Genomic DNA, 19,297 nt, shown 5'->3' with positions numbered 1-19,297 from the left:
AGAGGAAAATCGAATGGACCCCGCAAGCAGAAGCTGCTTTCTCACTGTGCAAATTGGAGCTGGCAAACGCAGCCCTCCTCGCTCACCCAATGGAGGCTGGCGCGCTCACGTTGACAACAGATGCCTCGGACAACGCCGTAGGTGCCGTTCTCGAGCAGAAGACCGAAGGCACATGGCAGCCTCTGGGCTTCTTTTCAAAGAAGCTGAACCAAGCTCAGAGGAACTACAGCACGTACGACCGCGAGCTCCTCGCCATTTATGAAGCCATAAAACATTTCAGATACATGGTGGAAGGTCGACAGTTCGTGATCAGAACGGATCACAAACCTTTGATTTACGCTTTTCAGCAAAAACCGGATAAAGCGTCCCCGAGGCAGTTGAGGCACCTGGACTTCATCGGTCAATTTTCGACCGAAGTCGTGCACATCGCGGGGGAAAGTAACGCCGTCGCCGACGCGTTGTCACGTATCGACGAGATTGTAACCCCGACAGCCCTCTCGCCTGAGGAGTTGCAAGCAGAGCAAGAGACAGACCCCGAGCTGAAGGACTTGCTCAAGTCTACCACAACCTCACTGAGATTAAAAAAGTGTACGCCAGTGGGAACGACTGCATCATTTTACTGTGATACGTCGACCCAATTTGTCAGGCCTTACGTCCCTCTTCGCCTGAGAAAAGCAGCGTTCAAACTCTTCCACGAGCCCGCGCACTCAGGAGTTCGAGCTACCAGTCGGGCTATAAGACAAAAATTCGTTTGGCCTAGAATGGACGACGATGTGAAGAGATGGACCCGAGTTTGCATACCTTGTCAACGCAGCAAGGTAACAAAACACACCCGAACCGAGCTAAAAAAGTTCAACGTTACAGGGACTCGCTTTGAGCATGTACACATCGACATCGTGGGGCCTTTGCCCGAAGCAGAGGGACACCGATATTGCCTGACTATGACAGACAGGTTCACCCGTTGGCCCGAAGTCACCCCCATGCGCGACATGTCCGCCGAAACTGTCGCCCGAACTTTCTACTCCACGTGGATTGCACGATTCGGATGTCCTCTCCGAATAACCACCGATCAGGGCCGTCAGTTTGAGTCCCACCTCATGACAGCTGTGAGCAATCTTTTCGGCATAAAACGCTGCAGAACCACGGCCTACAGGCCCCAGTGCAACGGAATCATAGAGCGCTGGCACCGTACCATCAAAGCCGCCATCATGTGCCACGAAAACCCCAACTGGCTAACCATCTTACCGACAATTCTGCTAGGGCTAAGAACGGCGCTCAAACAAGATCTGCAATGTTCGCCTGCCGAGATGACATACGGCTCGCAGCTGAGAATCCCTGGCGAATTCTTCTTTAGCGCGCAGACCGACGACGGGTACGAAGACCCAGCAACATTCGTCGGACTACTAAAAGAGCACATGAGAAAGTTGCAGCCGGTACCCGCAACAGCCCACGACAAGCGAAAAGTGTTCGTGCACCAGGAGTTGCAGAGATGTAGCCATGTCTTCTTAAGGGAAGACGCCGTGAAACGACCCTTACAGCAGCCGTACACAGGCCCCTACGAAGTCCTTGAAAGGCGAGAAAATAACGTTAAAATTGACGTCAACGGCAAGGCAGTCCTAGTTCACCTGGATCGCCTCAAACCAGCATTCTTGGCACAGGACGTCGCTGAACCCCAACCTCCACAAACCGTCCCTTTTTCGGCCAGCCGCGCCTCCAGGGAGGATAAGAGATCGACCCGACCTCCGATTAGATTTCGCGACTACATTCCGCATTGACAGCGTCCATGCACCTAGTGTAATGTAGCCACTGGAGGGGGAGTGATGTGGCGCCCTCTGGGGAGGGGACGTCAGTTCTCAAGTCCCGCAAAAACAAAAACCGCGTGTCGCGTAATCAGCCTCCATTTGTTATTTTATATGGTTGTACGAATACCGTGTGTGAATAAACCTTGTGTAAAAGAGAAACGTATTTTAAGTACCTCTTAAACCACCATAATGTCTTCCACAACGTGAAAATTCTTGGAGGAGTTTTGATTGCGGAAATGGGAATTATTTTGATTCATCTTTATCCCATAATACTAATAATGATTATAAACAATCATCGAGAAGCAACTTTGAAAATACAAACTCTTCAAAAAATATTTTTTGTAATGAAATGGAATATTAATTGAATTAATAATTAATTGTAGTATTTATAAATAAATGTTATAAATTTATAAACATTTGTATTTTTTTCATAATATTTACCACTCCCTTACACTTTCAATAATCCTTATACACCACCCAAAAAATTCATTTCATTTATAAAAAAGAGTTGATTATTGCAGTGGATATGAGTGATTTTTCTCATTTGTTCAATAAATTAAACAGGTTAATGATGTCCTTGAAACAGGCGGTTACACTCCATCCTGTCTACATAGGGCTTTTTTTACATTTTTTGTGTCTATATGTTAACCTTGATGGAATACACCAATGTAGTTGCAGTAAGTGCATACAAAGAAGTTGGCCTTGACGGGAGCTTTCAACAATTTATAAAATTGCAGGGAGTGCATGCAGAAATTCATTCTGTGTTGTACAGGTAGTCTGTGTACGAAATAATGTGATCAAATTATTTTGCTCATTTTAAACCGTGTACTCATGGTGACGAGTGTTCTCAGTGTCCCGGTCCCTCAACTAGTATTGAAGGGAAAAGTTGCAAATCCCTATCAAAACCGTAGTGGTTTTAATAGGGATAAACCTAGAATCAATATCGTTTCTGATGTAAGTATTAGACCTGCTTATTCAAAATTAATCAAAAATGATGAGACACAATTTGAACAATTTGCCAAGTCGTCTTTAAGTCAATCTTTGAGGGAAGATTGTTTTGAAGAGGATGTGATTGAATGTAGTCAGTTAAGTGTGAAAGAGAAGCAATTAGCTAATCACGCTGTTGCTAACATTGTTCAAATCGTTGATGAGGATGATGATTCTATGGTTATTCCTTCATCACAACCTGATAGTGAATTATCGTTTTCTTTACCATTCACGCAATACCTGGCTCAACATGGTATTGAAAATGATTATTCGGACGACATCTCGTTGACCTTAATAGACCAGTTTATTAACGAAGACGAGGCGGCGTCCAATCCGGTTGTGGATGAAGGAACTTGTCCCATCAATAATTCAGTTACCGATGAGTTAAATGTATTTGATAATGATATGGTGGTGGTGGAAGAACCCCCAATCTCTCCCAGTCCACCACTACCACCACAAAGCCCCTTCGTTGAGCCAGTGTTTACCCGCCCCGTTACACCAACATCTCCTGAAGCGGCACCCGCGGTATTAACTCAACCCCCTATGATAATATCGCAGGACATCATTGACGCTTTATCGGAGCCTTGGGTTGAGGTGGAAAACGTTATCAATGGTAACGTTGAACATCCCCCTCAACCCAATTCACCGATTATTGAGGAAAATGATGTTCTGCCAGAGAGATTGGTGGTGGTAGAGGCCGAAAATAACATCATTCGGTCACCACAACCATCACCACCACCGTCACCCATGATATTATCACAGGGCGTCAATGACATACAACAACTATCTGGATCCGAGGTTGATGTGGAACTTAACATCATCACACCACCACTCCCTCAGCCTCCTGCAACGTTCGATCCGATGAGTTTTATTACTCAAAATGTCATTGACGCACTGGCAGAGCCGTGGGTTGAAGAGAGGAGGCAGGGTGAAGAGATGGATGTTGAAAATGACATCATTCAACCCTCTCAATTGTCACCCATTCTAGGGCAAATAAATAATAGAGTTGAGAATAGGGTGGAGGGTGGAGACGTTGATGTCGAAAACGAAGACAATGACGACGACGACGACATCATTCCACCCACTCCCCCTCACTCACGATCAAGGAGGCATCGGCGCCCTAGAAAGCCTCGTAGACGTTCGCGAAAGTCCCCATTAATATTAATTATTAATAATTATAATATTAATATTAATATTAATGATGTTAATATTAATATTAATATTAATGATGTTAATATTAATAATTAATATTAATAAATCCTATTTCCATCCTACACTCATATCAAGTACATTTAATTCGGACGCGATTTTCCAAATTTTAACATCATACTACCTACAACACGATGGCAAGCATGCTGCTCCTTCTCGAGGTCTTGCTGGATACCTATCTTTGAATACAAAAAAATATATATTTATATAGTATAAATAAAAGTCTTTCAAAGATAGTAACAGAAGGCAGCAAATTTATAATTAAACTTTATTAGTTACCTGTTTAATTTATTGATTCATATTTTCATAAGAAAATGCATCACTGTGAAAACTGTAATAAACAATTTACAACCCGTCAATCACGACTACGCCACGAAAAGCTCTATTGTCAAGTGGTCAAAAAACAGGAAAATGGAGGACCGGCCGCCAAAAAACAGAAAATATGTCATTCAACTGGTAAGTTTTGCCTAATAGGTACTCTATTTTCAATTATTTTTCTTTTCTAGCTAGCAACAATTATATGTGCGTTACATGTAATCAAGAAATTGCTCCAAAGCTTATTACGGCTCATAAGAGAAGTAGACAGCATAGAAATAATTGTCAAAGTACTCCCTTGGAGGATGGGGTGTTTGCACTCAGCAGTGCATTTAAATCACGCATCGCTTCATATAGGATTTGTGATGAGGGCGATTATATCGATTTAAATGAATTTATGGATAAAATTCACAATAAATTACTTGGACTTATTGTTTCACAAATTGAAAAATTTAGTACAATCAAAATTAATTTGGAATTATTTGGATTGTATACCATTGAGTCAAAAAATATATTTGATGTAAAATCTTTCAATACTACTAACAGAATTGTCACTTTAGGCACGAATATTAAGAATATGTTGCATGACTTTCAAGAAGTTATTAGTCAAAAAATGATGGATTTTTTGGAACGAGATTCAGGTAGTTATATATTGTAAAAATCTTTATAATACAATTATTTTTTTTGCTTCTTTGTTTTAGGCTGGACACTTGTGAAAATCTTACATTTAGAATTAAATGTAAACTATTACAATCCATTGAAAGCTTCATCGTATATCCCACTACCGCCAAGCGTGAAAATGAAGAGGGCAATAGTTAATGTTCAAAATCAGGATATTCATTGTTTTGGTTGGAGTGTCGTAGCAGCAGTGTGTCTACCTATGGGACCAGAACATTTACCCAGTTCATATCCACATTGGTCGACACTTTTTAATTTCCAAGGTATTGAATTTCCTGTAAAACTGGATAGTATTGCAAAATTTGAAAGTCAAAATAATGTCTCTATTAATGTTTACGGACTTGAATTACTTTATGTAAACAATAAGGTAAAATTTGAAATTGTGGGACCATTATATTTTACAAACTTTAAGAAACCGGTACACATAAATTTATTATTGTTGAGTGATAACGATGGTAATCAACATTACTGTACAATAACTAATTTGCCACGTTTAGTATCTTCCCAACTCTCAAAACATCATCATTCAAAATTTTTCTGTGATGGATGTCTACAATATTTCACAACCCAAGCTTTATTAGATAGACATTCTTCGACTGATTGTGGAAAAATAGATTTGGTTATAATGTTCCCGCTAATGTATTAGAATTTCAAAATTATCATCATAAAATGACTATACCATTTATTGTTTATGCTGATTTCGAATGTTTATTGAAACCTATGAGTACAGTTGCACCAAATCCAAATCAATCATTTTCGATAAAAACTTTTCTCCATCAACCATATTCATGTGCATATTACATTAAATGTTCATATAACGATCAATTATCTAAATTCCAAAGTTTTCGAGGACAGTCATCTGTGGTTGACTTTATTACAGCATTAGAAATAGATTTGATAGAGATTTATACAAAGTATTTAAGTATTGTACAACCAATGCTTCCATTAACTATTCAAGAAGAGTTTGATTATCTTACAGCAACGGAATGTCATTTTTGTCAAAAACCTTTTCAACAGAATGATATTAAAGTAAAAGATCACTGTCATTTAACGGGTCGTTATAGGTCCGCCGCGCACAGTAATTGTAACTTGAATTTTCAAATTCCAAATTTTATTCCGATAGTATTTCATAATTTAACAAATTATGATAGTCACTTATTCATTAAAGAGTTGGCCCTTGAAGAAAGTGAAATTAATATCCTTGGTAAAACTAAAGAGAAATATATTACATTTTCGAAAAAAATTTGTGTAGGCGAATATCTAAATTCAAACAATCGAATAGTCAAGGAGCACTTACACTTGCGTTTTATAGATAGTTTTCAGTTTTTGGCATGTTCATTAGAAAAACTGGCAGCAGCCTTGGATGATGCTCAATGTATGGAAGTAAAACGATACTTTCCCGTTGACAGAGAATTTCAGTTAATTAGACAGAAAGGGGTTTTTCCATATTCATTTATCGATGATTTTTCTAAATTAGATCTCACGGAATTACCACAAAAAATTGATTTTTACGATAAACTTCGCGATGAGCATATTTCTGAAGATGATTATCAACGAGCTAATACCGTATGGGATATATTCCATTGTCAGACTCTAGGCGAATATTCTGATCTCTATTTAAAAAGTGATATTTTACTATTAGCTGATGTCTTTGAGAATTTTCGAAACATGTGCCTAAAGCATTATGAACTTGATCCAGCACATTACGTGACAGCACCATCTCTTAGTTGGAATGCTATGCTTAAATTTACCCATGTAAAATTAGAATTAGTGACTGATATAGATATGTTGCATTTTTTCAAAAAAGGGATTCGTGGGGGAGTTAGTACGTGTGTTAAACGAGCGGCTCAAGCAAATAATAAATTTCTTCCAAATTATGACCCTTCGAAACCGACATCATACATTTTATATCTCGATGCAACAAATCTCTATGGTTGGGCTATGAGTGAAGTACTCCCTTTAGGTGGATTTACTTGGTTAACGCAAGACGAAATTAATTCACTTAGTATTATGGATTTGACTGATACCACACCTGAAGGTTATGTCCTTGAAGTAGATATCTCTTATCCTCATCATTCACACAACTCTCATAATGATATACCATTTCTACCTGAAAATTTAATTCCACCAAACGGAAAATGTGCTAAACTCATTCCAAATCTATGTGCTAAAACAAACTACATAATACACTATCGAAATTTAAAACAAGCCCTACAAAATGGACTGGAATTGACAAAAATTCATAGAGTGCTAAAATTCAATCAATCGTCATGGCTCAAACCATATATTGATTTAAATACAAAATTACGAAATCAGACTAAAAATAAGTTTGAAAAAGATTTATTTAAACTCATAAATAATAGTGTGTATGGAAAAACCATGGAAAATGTCGATAATCGGGTAGATATTAAACTGGCTACACATTGGAAAAAAAACGGTCACAAGTATGGAGCAGAGACATGGATAGCCAAACCACAATTTAAAAATTGTTCTATTTTTACTGAAAATTTAGTTGCAATAGAAATGAATAAAGTTCAAGTAACATATGATAAACCTATTTATGTAGGATTCAGTATATTGGAAATTTCAAAAACTTTAATGTATGACTTTTTTTATAATTTCCTTAAAGTTAAGTATGGAAATAATGTACAGCTTTTGTATACGGATACGGATTCATTAATTTTAGAAATTTACACGAAAAACGTATATAATGATATTAAACAGAATATCGATCGGTTTGATACTTCAAATTATCCCGAGAATAATATTCATAATATTCCTAAAACTGTGTCTGTTATCGGTAAAATAAAAGATGAGTATGCTGGTGTACCAATTGTACTACTTTATGGCACCGGTGCCAAAGCATATTGTGTGCAAACAGTGAATGATGTAATTAAAAAGGCTAAAGGTGTAAGTAAACATGTAATTGATAAATCTCTAACACTGTTACAATATCGGACAATTGCAACAAATCCCTCATCTTCATCAGTTTTCTGTGTTATGAACGTTTTCAAATCTTATTTACATAATATGTATACCGAATTAAGGAATAAAATAGCACTGTCTAATTTCGATGATAAACGATACATTTTAGGTAATTCAATTGATACATTAGCCTGGGGACATTACGATATTGATAGAGATCGAAATTTAGATTCTCTAATTAGAGAATTGCAAAAATATGTGGAACCCACTGATTGAATTTTACCTTATTGTAGATATGTAACGATATGTAACCATTTATTTATACTATATATTTATTATTATTATGTATTTATAATTGATGTAATGTGTAAAGTATTTTTATTTGTATTCTGTAAGTCAACAATGAAACTTGTGCAACAAAAAGATTTATTAAAAATTTCTAATCACGACTATTCAGTTTGTGTACCCTATCAACACTTTCCTAAACATAATACTTTATTCAATAATAGTGTAAAAAGAGGACTAGTGGTTGGACGTTCTGGATGTGGAAAAACAAATGTGATATTAAGTCTCTTGCTGCATCCAAATGGATTACGCTTCACAGACATTTACTTATTTTCAAAAACCCTACAACAACCAAAATATCAATTTTTAAAATCGGTTCTGGCACCTCTCGATAAAGTCGGTTACTATGAATATGAAGATGGTGCCGAAATTCCTCCTCCTAAAGAAATCAAACCCTATTCCATAATAATATTTGATGATGTAGTAACTTGTAACCAAAATATAATACGTGATTATTTTTGCTTTGGTAGGCATTATAATATCGATTGTATATTTATTAGCCAAACGTATTCTTCCATTCAGAAACAATTAATTCGTGATAATGCTAATTTCATAATTATCTTTCCTCAGGATGTATTAAATTTAAAACATATTTTTAATGATCACGTTGGTACAGATATGTCATTTGAAACCTTTCAGAAAATGTGTTCACAGTGTTGGCAAAAATCGTATGGATTTGTTACTATTGATAAGGATGCTGCACAAGACAATGGGCGTTATCGTAACGGTTTTGATCAGTTCATTAAAATATAAATGTAAATGTTTGTCAAAGATTTATTTATTAGTCGACGATCGACATGGATAAACGTTTAGCTTAAGAGCTGGATAAGGCAGGCAAGACGACACGTTAAACAAAAAGTACGATCATTATCTTCACACATTGCAAGTTCGCAAAGACGTTTTGCAACTCACATTCAACCTCTAACTGATCCAATAAAAAGTTTAATTTCTGAAATCAAACATGAACGCGAAGTTGTCCCAAAACAGGAAAAAACATCAATTCATCATGAGGTCAAGCAACCGGAGGCGAAGCGACTTTTTGAGTCAACGACTACAAGCCGTAGTACTACATCGCTCGATCCACGATTCAGTTTAATGCGACAACATGTGGCTGCTAGCACACCCAGAGAGGAGGGAGAGTCACTCAGGAACGTGACCATTGGAAAGTTGCAAGAAACATTAATAAATTTGTCAAATACCGATGCATTTCGCCATTTTCTTAAACAATGGACCGGTTTACCTCGACAGTACATTGAAGATATGATTACTGACACAGAAAACAAATTTGATCATCAATATGGTGTGAGACATGGAACCGTGGGAAATAAATTTTTTATTGGCAATTCTGAAATTGATTTCAAAGACGATCATGTAATCGTTCAAAATATTGCTTATCCTGATACACCTGGATTGTATGAATTATTATTTAAAAAAAATCCAACTAATTATACTCAATCAGATTTAGAAACTTATCGAAATATTGTCATTCGAACCAATGCAGACAGAAAAAACTATAAACCAAATGCACAAATTCTGGGTAATGTAGGGAACAAATATAAAACAATTATTCGACATTTCTCGAGACTGCTACTACCGCTTTAAGAACACCGTGCATCTCAGTCGCCGCCATTTTACAGTGATACCGAAGAAAGCCTTGATGCCGATCAAGGTCAATCGACTCCTGTCCAGCAACGAAGCCGCAGTAGTAGTCTTTCAATTCTCGTACCACCAGCACGTAAACAGTATCCGCGACTTCGCAACATACCTGCAATACAACGATTGCAGACTCAAGGTCATGAACAATCAACTCCGACAAGTAGTATCCAACCAATATCACAAAGAGTTAAGGGTGGTAGTATTCTTCGCACATTGGCTTTAACAGATAAAAATTTAGAATTTGTTCCCTACAAAAATCCCAACACACTCGTAAATAGACTACGTCTTTTATTATCATCGACAGTAGCTGGTAATAATAATCATATGAATGAAATCGCATCATAACAGAATTGCGTGAATCGAAAATAATTCGTTAATAATTTAGAGACGACTTGTATATATTGCAAACACATTATATTTTATAGTTAGTATTTCTACATACTTTATTCATTCAATAGACGAAAATATGACATTAGATAAATTTGGTGAACACATTAGTGAACACAGAATTCGGACAACTTTACAACGTGTCAAATCTTTCTCATATACCACAATCTCACTCTTTGGGACACTGGATCCAGCTAAAAAACTTTTTGTATTATTTAATATTGGTACGAATTATGTTTTCCCATTAAAAGAAGCAACGATTACGTCTGTAAATGGTAGTCCATCGAGCGGGTGGATTGCATTAATTAATTCGAAACAAACTACGAATTTAATTGGTCAAATTTTACGTGAAGGTGACAAACTATCATTTAAATATGGACCCAAAACATCAGAAGCTAAACCGATATATATATAGAAATAGTTTTAAAAGTACCAATCCACCATGAAGCGTAGTGATTTAAATATTAAGCGTCAAGTTGTTAATGAACTACATGCACCGGCGAGAGTGAACTTTAAAAGACGACGTGTGATAGTGAAAGGTTTAAATGATTTATTGCAACTCGATCTGGTTGAAATGATACCATATTCACGCGTCAATAAAGGCTTTAAGTATATCTTAATGGTTATCAATGTTTTTTCTAAATTTGTATGGGCTGTTCCATTAAAGAATAAGTCGGCTTTAAGTGTTGTAAATGCAATGAGTGAAATTTTAAAATCTCGACGTAACGTTCCTAAAAACATTCAAACAGATCTGGGAAAGGAGTTTTACAATAAACATTTTCAACAATTAATGAATAAATACAAAATTAATCACTACAGTTCTTATTCGAATTTAAAAAGTAGTGTCGTCGAGCGCGTGAATCGAACAATCAAGGGAATGATGTATAAAGAATTTTCGGTGCAAGGTCACTACAACTGGATAAACATTGTGCTACGGCTCCTCATCCTCTAATCACTGATTAGAACACTTGTAGTAACGCTTCCGCGGCTACATCACGCACGAATTTTTTAAAGAGAACCAAAAAGCGCGCCCTCTTTCTAGTTATCTCTCAGCCCTACAGTTGGTACCTTTGAATTCGCCATTACGTTTTTCGTGCGCTGCGATCACGCTTGTTACGGACCAAGTTTCTCGTAGAAATTTGGAAAATTCACGTTTGTATTAATTAATTTGTAACCTTTTTACCTCCTTTATAGGCTAGGTAATGGGGAAACATAAACGAAGCCATTTCCGTTCCTCGTCGCCACGGGACAAACACGTTTCTCGACGGGAGCTGATGAAGCGTCTGGAAACGTTGGAACGTTTGATGAGCCGGCGGTATTCAAGGTCGCGCTCAGGTTTTTCTGATAACAGATCTCGGTCGCCGCGTAGTCCTCAGGATACGCGAATGACGACTCCCTCAGGGAGTATTTTTCATGGTACTGATCGAGGCAGCCCGGCAAGGAGTGCTCTCGTTTCTCCTAGTAGCCCTAGTGCTCTTGTGATTCATAACGATGAGGAATTACCCGAGGAAATACTGGAGTGTTTGGGCGAAGACCCGTCAAAATTACCAGTAACTCATATCACAGTTCTTTCTAGTGTTGTAACACGCTGGACGCACGTGATGTTTAATGGTTTGCCAAAAGAGGACAAAGGTCAGTTATTAAAATTATATCAGCCTCCCGCAGACGGCGGTTTTAAGCCTCCACTTCTTAATACAGAAGTTGAAGCAATTTTACCAACAACCTCGGTTAAAAAAGACAGATACCAAGTTGCTTCGCAAACACAGATGTTAGCGAGCTTAGGAGCCCACTCAGAGGCTTTAAAATTAATAGCTTCGTGTACCACTGAGTTACCCGAACCATTTAAAAAACAACTGGGTAGATTACTTTCCGATTCGGCAAATCTTATTTCGGACCTCGTTTTTACGACGTCTCAAACAAGGAGACATCTTTTGTTTCCTCTTCTTTCAAAACAGGTCAAGGAATTAACACTTAAAGTTCCGCCCAGGGAATTTCTCTTTGGAGCAAATATGGCAGACGAATTACGTACGGCAAAATCAGCAGAAAGGTTAGCAAAAGACCTGAAAGCTCCTGGCTCCACATCGCAAAACCAGCATAGGTTTTCAAAAAGTGAGGGGGGGGGGTAAAACAATCCCAACCCCAACGCACACAAGGATATCATAATAAAAACACAAGTCGTAGTGCTTTAAACCGAAGGAGCCCGACTCGTCCACAGAGAGTAGGACAGAAGTCAACAGGGCGCTACTCTCAGAAAACGTACAAAAAGTAGTCCAGGTAAGTTCTACAACGCAAGCAGGCAGACTTAAAGATTTTGCTTCAAAATGGTGTGAAATCACAAATAATCAAGTTATCTTGAACTGGATTAAGGGATACACAATACCTTTTCAACATCAGCCAAGACAAGCAAAACGCTTAGTCAACCAAAAATTTAGTAATACGGAATCAAAAACGATTACTGAATGTTTACAAGCTTTGATGACACAGGGAGCAGTCAAAAAATGCATCCCACCATCAAACCAATTTATTTCTCCATTTTTTCTGGTAAAGAAACCAAATGGGTCAGAACGCTTCATACTAAATCTAAAACACTTAAACAGGTTTTTAAAGCCTTCTCATTTCAAAATGGAGGATTCAAGAACTGTAACAAAGTTAATTGAAGAAAATATTTTTATGGCAACTATAGATTTAAAGGATGCATACTTTCTGTTGCCAATACGAAAGTCAGATAAGAAATATATTCGTTTTAAATTCAGGGAACAGTTATACGAGTTCACTTGTATGCCGTTTGGATTATCAACGGCCCCTTATGCATTCACAAAGCTCATGAAACCAGTTACTAGTTTTCTACGAATCCACAATATAGTTTGTGTTGTTTATCTTGACGATTTCTTGATTTTTGGGAAATCAGAACAAAGTTGTCAAAATAATGTAAAGACCGTAATTACATTATTACAAAACCTCGGTTTTATTATAAATTTTGAAAAATCCAACTGTCAACCATCACAAAGATGTAAATTTTTGGGCTTTGTTTTTGATAGTGTTAAAATGAGAATATCATTACCCAGAGAAAAAGTAACGGATATTTTAAGATATATTTCTTATTTTAAAAGTAATAAAACATGCAAAATAAGATTTTTTGCTCAATTCATCGGAAAACTAGTTTCCGTTCCAAATAATAAGTTAAGAGCACTTTGCACATTGTGCCAAAAACAGTTTAGCATATCTTATGGTGGCAAGAATGATATAGAAAAACATCAAAAATGTAATGAACACCAAAAAAGAGAAAGAAGTGCTAGTCTATCTACATCGCTGAAAATATTTTTAAAAACTGAACAAATGAGCACTCAAGAAGAAAAAGTGATAGCTGCTGAAGTCACAAAGACGTACCATTCGGTCAAGCATAGCTTATCATTCAATTCACTTGAATGTGATACAAAACTCGATCATACTTTGTATGGTGATTCAAAAATTGCTGAAAAACTGACACTTGGACGAACTAAGGCCAGTGCCATTGCACATAACGTTTTAGGTCCAGCATCGACTCAAGAGGCTGTCGCAACTTTGCAAAATGATACATTTTATAGTGTTGCTACTGACGCCTCCAATCACGGTGCCACAAAAATGTTTCCGCTGATGGTGAGGTTTTACAGCCCAAATACAAATTTAAAAACGTGTGTGCTTGACTTTTATGAAGACGCAAATGAAACTGCATCAGCCATTCATAAGAATTTAGTAACACGACTGAGAGAGCACAATATTGACACTAAACATCTTACCAGTTACTGTGCAGATAATGCAAATGTGAACTTTGGGTGTCGTAATTCAGTTTTTCAGTTATTGCATCACGATAATGACAACATTTTATCAGTCGGTTGTCCTGCACACATCTTGCACAACAGTGTAAAGTATAGCCTGGGTAAGAGTAAGTTTGATTTAGAAAATTTCATCCTGAAGCTGCATAACCATTTTTCATACTATGCAAAACGAGTTGCCGCGTTAAAAGACTTCTATGAGATGCGCAAAGCTGAATTTGCTCCTGTCTTGCGGCATGTTAAAACAAGATGGTTGTCACTTCTTCCTGCTGTGGAACGTGCTACCAAATCTTTCCATATACTGAAAGATTATTTTATATCATTGGAAGAAGACGAATGTCCAACTGCGCTGTGGCAATTCTTTAATTCTGACAAAACAGAACCTTATCTGGCATTTTACCAAAATGCACTGAAAGTCTTACAGGATGCAGTATTACGTCTTGAAAACGAAACATTGCTGTGCTTCGAAGGTCACGAAATAATGGTTGAACTGAGTAAAAAATTGAGGCAGCGGATCGAAGATGAATTTGTAGGATTCACGTGCAGCAACTTATTTAAAAAGTTGCCTGCTGATGAAGTTTCCAAAATAAAAAACGAGTGTTGTACGTGGTACAAATATGTTCTAGATTACATAGAAACTAAATACGAACTCAAGGATAGCAGATTGGACTTATTTAAACCATTTTCTCTCCAGGACGACTCATTCTCTTACGCGTCAATGGTCAAAATTATTGAAAACTTCAAAATTGATTCGTTCTTCGACATGGATCAACTTTACGAAGAAGTGTGTAAAGTCAAAGAAGTAGTGAAAGCAGCAGTGCAAAACAAAGACTTGACGGCGTTACAAAAGTGGCACAACATTTTTAAAGACAATCAAGACTTTGCAAATCTTCAAAAGTTATTTTCTTTTATGGCTTCAATACCGGTATCAAACGCGGCAACGGAAAGGGTATTTTCCCAGGCTAATATAATTTGGTCTGAGACGCGAAACCGTTTAACACTCGAGCATGTCAAAGCCGAGATTCAAATTAAAACCAACTTTAATATGGCTTGTAGTGAATTCTATAACTACGTTATAAAAAACAAGGCGATGTTAAAGGCAGCAAAATCTAACGAAAAATATAATTTTAATAAAAAATAAATTATTTAAATTTCTATTAAAGTCAATAATTAACTAATACTTAGACTAAGATTTTATTGCAATACTTACCTAGTTTTAAATTTCTACTAGTCCAACAAGTCTGACTATTATTATGCAGGATTAAATTCTGACATAGGCCTACTTAATGTTAGTTGCGAAACTCAATAAATAAAACTTTATTTAAAAAACGTTTTTTTGTTTATCCCGATCTACAACCCTAAATCCCGATTTGTTTTACCTTTTGCCCCGATTTAAAACAAATCGGACCTGGCAACACTACCGACAACCCACCAGATTTCAACGCCGCTGTCCAGGTCGAGAGGGTTACTGTTAAACCGACACCCTTTTGGAAAGGTGATGCCAAGCTGTGGTTTATCCAACTTGAAGCCCAATTCAACCTCGGCAAGATAACAAGCGATACAACAAAGTATCACTACGTGGTCAGTGCTATTGACACATCAGTTCTTCAGCAAATTGCCGATTTCGTGACCAATCCTCCCGCTGTCAACCAATATGAAGGTATCAAACAACGGCTTATTTCTACATTTTCGGATTCTCAGGAACGCCAATTGCGTAAACTACTGTCGGAAATAGACTTAGGCGACAAGAAACCTTCGCAATTGCTTAACGAAATGAAGCGTCTGGGTGATTCGGCTGTATCCGACGAATTACTGAAAACTTTGTGGTTACAAAGATTGCCGACCCACGTCCAATCCGTGCTCGCAACCAGCTCCGACCCGATTCAGAACCTTGCGCAAATGGCAGACAAAATCGTGGAGATACAACACATGTTCTCAGTTTGTACAGTTGCGACCCCAACCGAAGATATGTCTGCAGCTATCCTGCAACTCGCTAAGGAAGTCGCAGCATTAAAGGCTGCCTACAATACTGAAATTAAGCCGCGACGATCACGATCAAGACCACAGACGCCAGACCGTTCAAGCAAGGACTCTTGTTGGTACCACCGAACATTTGGCAATAAAGCAAAGAAGTGTATCACTCCCTGCAACTTCAACAAGTCGGAAAACTTTACGCGGCGCCAGTAACGGCGGCAAGCGACGCGGCGTGCGCCAGCCGCACTATAAATGCAATCCATGCCAGTCGACGCCTCACCATAACCGATCCAACCACCGGTATTTCGTTTTTGATTGACTCTGGTTCGGATATTTCAATCATCCCCAAGAAAGCACGACAGTCAACAGTAAGTGACCTCGTACTTTACGCCGCCAATGGCACCGCCATTCAAACCTACGGTTACGAGAGACTTACCATCACTTTGGGATTACGACGTCGATTAATTTGGAACTTCATCATCGCTGATACCAAACGAGCAATAATTGGCGCCGATTTATTGCATTATTTCGACCTTTTAATCGATATTAGACGGCCCAACAAAAATATAGCACGTATGATAGGGAACTGTTGGCAATTTATTCCGCGGTTAAAGCGTTCCAACACTTTCTTGAAGGCCGTCATTTCGTAATTTATACAGATCACAAACCCCTTGTGTATGCTTTCACGCAAAAATCTGACAAGGCAACTCCGCGACAAGCACGACATCTCGACTACACAAGCCAGTTTACAACCGTCATCAACCACATTTCTGGCAAATCCAATGTAGTTGCCGACACCTTGTCCAGAATCAGCGAAATTGACACGCCAACTCCTATCGATTACCAGACACTACGCGAATCACAAGACGTAGATTACGAACTGCAAACACTTCTGGCACAACCCGATTCTACAGCACTGAAACTGAAATTGTTCACCGTCCCTGGTTCAGAGAAACAAATTTATTGCGACGATTCTAACCGCAGAATCCGTCCGTTCATCCCCAAAACCTCACGGTATGAACTTTTCAAGCACTTTCATGGTATGGCTCACCCCGGTATCAAAGCCAACATAAAACTCCTCACTGACAGATTTGTCTGGCCTGGTATTAACAAGGACGTCAGCCGCAGGACTAGAGCTTGCATAAACTGCCAGAGATCCAAAGTGCAGAGGCATACACAACCACCGATCACAGAAATTGGTACTTCTGACGAACGATTCGCAGTTATCAACATAGATTTGATTGGACCATTACCACCTTCAAACGGCTTTACCTATTGCCTAACTTGTATCGACCGCTACACTTCTTGGACCGAAGCCATTCCGCTAACCGATATCACAGCCGAATCCGTTGCTAAAGCCCTGTATTCCGGCTGGATCTCCCGGTTTGGTACGCCGCTGAAAATTATCACGGATCAAGGCAGGCAATTCGAAAGTTCGCTATTTGCTTCACTTTCCACATTAATGGGTTTTCGCCGCGCGAGGTGCACACCGTACCATCCAGCCACCAACGGCAAAATTGAACGTTGGCATAGAACTCTAAAGACTGCCATTAAAGCCCACGCTTCACCAAACTGGACGGAACATTTACCCACCGTTCTCCTCGGGCTGAGGACAGTCATCCGCGATGACACCCCAGTCTCAGCTTCGGAAATGGTTTATGGGTCAACCATTCGGCTCCCCGGTGAATTTTTTCAAGATTCGTGGGACAACTCAAAGCAAATATCGCAAATGTCCGTCCAGCGTCAGCTCCACATCATGACAACAGGCAGATATTTGTACCCCAAAATCTCGACACCTGCACCCACGTTTTTGTCCGAAGAGACGCAGTCAGAAAACCTTTTGACCCACCTTATGATGGACCCTGTAAAGTCCTCAATCGAACCGAAAAGTATTTTACGGTTAATCTCAACAACAAGTCAACCAACATTTCCTTGTCCAGACTGAAACCAGCTTTTCTGCTCAACGACAACCCCATTCGGCACGACCATACTTATGCCAATTGGGCTATTACACCCGAAAAGACTGATTTGAAGAAGACTGTCAGATTCAAATTATAAATAGTTTTTTCTATTACTCATCGTGGCTCCACCACTGGCAGGGGAGTACTGTGGCGGCACTGGAACCACACAGGCGATTCACGGTTGATCGTAACCGTAGCCACAACACTTCGCATGACAAGTGACAGCCCGCCAGAACGACACTAGCGACACCACCTCTCTTGGCGTCGAGCGTCACTCGGGCACACGTGCATAATTTTAGTTTTGTAACCGTTTCAATTTGTTACGTTAATAAAGGAGTTTATGTAAAGTGAGTTTCGTTGGTCTCTTCACGACGCACCATATAAACCCACATAGGTAAGTCTTTAAACGTAATGGCGAATTCAAAGGTACCAACTGTAGGGCTGAGAGATAACTAGAAAGAGGGCGCGCTTCTTGGTTCTCTTTAAAAAATTCGTGCGTGATGTAGCCGCGGAAGCCAGTGTGACCAACCGTAGCGGAATTCCGCTACAGTAGCGGATTTTTACACTCTGTAGCGGCGTAGCGGAGATTTTGTAAATTAAAGCCAAATGTAGCGGTTTTTTTTTCATTAATCACAAAACCTGCTAATTGCAGGGTGTACCACATTATTTTTATTTAATTTTTTTCATTCGAACGTCCTAGTGCAAGGTGTGTTGCCTATTCAAATTTAATTGTGAAAAGTAAGGTTATGTGGTTTTAACATTGACATTTGACAGTTCGTAAAATAATTTGTTCCTAGTTCGGACCAGAAAGTAAAAAAGTTTGGGTCTTGCGACTTCGCGAAGGAATGAAAAATTAATGTAAGATAATTTTCTTCTATTATTTACAATAATTTGTATACGTGTTTTTACCCATTTGTAGCTAGTTTTATAAAAACAATGGAATATACTCCGATTGAATCATCAGGCTCAAGCAGCAATGAATCAGATACAGCAGATGTTTCTTTGAAGTCCAAAACGAAAAGCAAGACAAAAAGTAGAAAACAATTCTTTTCGAACAAGTGGTTAAACGATTCGCGGTTTAAGGGGTGGTTACAACCATTAAATAATGATAAAAGCAAAGCATCATGCACTGCTTGCAACACAATTTTAAACACAAAAGTTAGTGATCTAATTCACCACTCCAGAACAAAGAAACATTTGATGAAGGTCAAGAATATAAAAACTACTTCAAAGATTGATGTGTCTT

The 19,297-nt window shown here is 38.4% G+C and overlaps 1 long non-coding RNA gene across 1 annotated transcript; it reads left to right on the top strand.

Annotated features, from left to right (window-relative positions):
• Positions 1 to 3,679: 3,679 nt before the first annotated feature.
• LOC135265437 (uncharacterized) lies at positions 3,680 to 8,365 on the top strand. Its single transcript, XR_010333097.1, has 3 exons — positions 3,680 to 4,454; positions 4,505 to 4,954; positions 5,015 to 8,365. It is a non-coding gene; the product is annotated as an uncharacterized LOC135265437 (long non-coding RNA).
• Positions 8,366 to 19,297: the final 10,932 nt, after the last annotated feature.

The sequence above is a fragment of the Tribolium castaneum genome, chromosome 2, assembly GCF_031307605.1.
Source record: "Tribolium castaneum strain GA2 chromosome 2, icTriCast1.1, whole genome shotgun sequence".
NCBI lineage: Eukaryota > Metazoa > Arthropoda > Insecta > Coleoptera > Tenebrionidae > Tribolium > Tribolium castaneum.
This window is presented reverse-complemented; position numbering and strand designations above follow the sequence as displayed.